The sequence below is a fragment of the Copidosoma floridanum genome, unplaced genomic scaffold, assembly GCF_036245765.1.
Source record: "Copidosoma floridanum isolate Cflo_tuat_1 unplaced genomic scaffold, Cflo_Japanese_pri ptg000008l, whole genome shotgun sequence".
Taxonomy (NCBI): Eukaryota; Metazoa; Arthropoda; class Insecta; order Hymenoptera; family Encyrtidae; genus Copidosoma; species Copidosoma floridanum.
This window is the reverse complement of record NW_028321885.1, coordinates 5,734,989-5,738,150: the sequence shown is the minus strand read 5'-3', so window position 1 is coordinate 5,738,150 and position 3,162 is coordinate 5,734,989.

The following is a 3,162-nucleotide window of genomic DNA, read 5'->3' as shown; positions in this document are numbered from 1 at the left end:
CTTCTGGATTGTTTTTTCGTTCAGGAGAATTACTTCTTGTTTGCCACTGCCTGCTTTCATTTTCTTTGGAGGCATGATTTGCTGGCGTTTTTCAGGGCTGTCCGATGGGCTCGTTTTTTTTTTACTTCGTTCTATTTCACTTAGGGCAGTGTTCAGAGTTCGTTTCTGTACATACAGTCGAAAATTATCTCGCCTTTGTTCCCTCCACTGCGGGGATTCAAACGACAACTTCCAAGCGTTTGTACACACTTTTTTTTATGAAGAAAGGTTTTTTTTTAGCACCTCTGCCACTTGAAGGTGTTTAAGCGCGGCTTTGGGCCCATTCTTAACAGCATTCGCTGTGTTGCCGTACTTATCGTTGATTAATTGTAGCGTCTCTGTAATATCTTTTGTTGCTGATTCAACTTTATCAGCCACTTGCTTTTGCTTTACTCTGAGCTTAGCACCACTTTCTTCTAATTAGGCAAGCTCCTCCTGGGTCTGGTGGCTACATACTGACACACTGCTGTCCTCATTGTCGTTGGTGCCTATGCTCGACAGACTTCTTCTTCGTCCTTTATCTGTAAGAGAAGGCCATAGAACATTTGGCAGTCCCTGTTGGCCATGAGACACGTCTTTGTGCCCGCCCCCCAGAATCCGTGGGGCCTGCGACAGTCACTCGGGCTTTGACCGGATCGGAACTGCTGGTGGATTCCCTCAGAAAGGTTACCGCCTGGGTTACTAGTTTTGCATCGACGTTTGATATTTTGGCATCTTTTTTAATGGCGTACTGACCCATGAAGGCCAGCACTACCCTTTTTCCTAGAAATAAGTATTTGCAAAGGGTTAAAACCAGGGCAGCAGCCCTCTCTATTACCAGAGAGAACCGCTACTTGCTCAGGCCGGTCGGGAGTTGCCACTTTTCCTCAGTCCCACCCGCGGTGACTGCCCTGGCGTTGAGTAACAAGTGTAAAAACGGTGTTAGTGTGTAATGTATGTATATGTTGGTACACAACGGTCATTCCAGCGAGACGAGCGGCAGGTGTATAGTTCCACGACCGCGCAGACAACCGAACACAACGGGCTGGCGTGAGGCACTAATGTACCATATAGCCTTCTCAGTGGTAGTAAACCTAGATTAGTCGGCCCACCACGTCTTTTTTGCTTATGAGGCATACAGCCATATCAGATGTGATTACCCAGACTTACCTGGGCCTCATCATCCGGCTTCACCCACGGCCATGCCTCCAACGCAAGCCCGGAAAAGGACCCGCCACACGCAACCCAGAACAATCCGTAAGTGTCCCTGTGTTTGTTTAGTGAGACTGTGTGATGCATGTATCTGAGAAGAATGTTTTAACCGCCGCTTACTTCTATACACGACGGGTGCTAGTTTTTTTTGGCATGCATCAAGCAATGGAGTGCCACCCACGAAAGCAGCAAAAAGCGAAGAACAAGGAGCACAAGCAAAGCTGGCCCATGCATCCACCTTGATGGAGACATGGGGCACTAGTCCCCCGTCCACATCGCTGCAGATACACACGCCAACACCAAACACGCCTCCCGATCCACGCCCCCGACCACCACCACAGAGAGCCACCCCAGCTGCCCATCGTCACCACATATTTTAAGAGGATGCCCCTATCCGCCACTCGGGGAAGCGCCCAGTATGGAGAAACTAGCGAAAACCCCACCCGGGAGTAGTAGTAGTAGTAGTAGTAGTAAAAGTAGTAGTTTTTTTTTTTTTTTTTTTTTTTTTTTTTGTGGAGGGAGGGAAAATGCATTGAGGCACACCGCAGGAACAGCGGTAGTGTGGGACTCGGTGAATTTTTTTTATTAGACCACCCATACCCACTAAAACCCCCCCCCCATGCCGCGTGGCTTTTGATCCACCCCGGAACCGCGTTAGCATTACTTCGGGGTGGAGCCACCAGGGAGACCATCGCATCTCACAGCATTAACGTGCTAACTCGCCACCATTTGCTAGAGGTGCTGATGCTCTCGAGTCCTGAAAAGGACTCGGGGTCCCTGAGGACCAGCACTTTGTCTAGTGCTTTATAGTAGGCCGCCTACTTAGCAAGCACCACTGTAAGCTTAATGCTTTTCCTTGCTGATAGGTAAAAAAGACTCAGCGCAGCGTGGGTCAACATGAGCTTGTCTTCCAACTCAAGGCCTTTTTGCCTCATTTTGATCCTACTAGGGCCTTATCCCTAGCCTCTTTTAGGGCTCTTCTGAATAAAGGGCAGCTTCCGCTGCTTGCTTCGTGCTTATTTTTCGTTGTTAGGGAAAGAAAGCTACGTGCTGGGCCTGGACACTCTCTCTTCCGGTGGTTTGAGCTTCCACACTGGAAGCAAAGCTTAGATCTGTTTTCGTTCTTACAGTTGCCTGAGACGTGTCCATATCCCAAGAATTTGTCACATCTTGTTACTTTAATTTTTCTTCTAATTCGGCAGCTTACAAAGCCAACTCGTAACCTGCCTTCCTTTTCTACTTGTCTGGCAGATGCTTCGTTCATTTTAATTAAAGCCATCCTCTGTCCTCTGGCATTTAGCTATAAGAGAGCTACTTCTAGCTCACGACTCTGATGTCCAAAAGTTCTAGCAAAAGCCTCTTTGACCTTATCTTCCTCTATATTGGCATCTAGGTCTGGGACCTCTAATGTCACTCTTCTGTTGCTCATTTTAACAGTACCCTGTCTGGCTACTGACTTTTCAATTTGCTGTGAGAATGCAGTAGCATTCTCTACACCTTTGGCCTCAATGAGTATGTCTCCTTTTTTTGTAGTGACAACACTTTGGACTGCCACGTTAGCCTTATTGGGGTTAAAGTTCGCCTTCATCGTCTTTAGCACCTTTGCAAAGGTCTGCTCTTCGGCCATTTTCACTACCACTATTGTTGTCGCATCCACTTTTTTCTTCTGGCTTGTTTTTTCGTTCAGGAGAATTTCTTCTTGTGTGCCACTGCCTGTTTTTTTTTTCTTTGGAGGCATGATTTGCTGGCGTTTCTTAGGGCTGTCCGATGGGCTCCTGTTTCTTTTACTTAGTTCTACTTCTTTGAGGGCAGTTTTCGGGGTTTTTTTCTGTACATGCCGTCGAAAATTTTCTTGCCTTTGTTCCCTCCGCCGCCGGGATTTAAATGATGACTTACAAGCGTTGGTATACATATCTTCTTCAGTAAGACAGT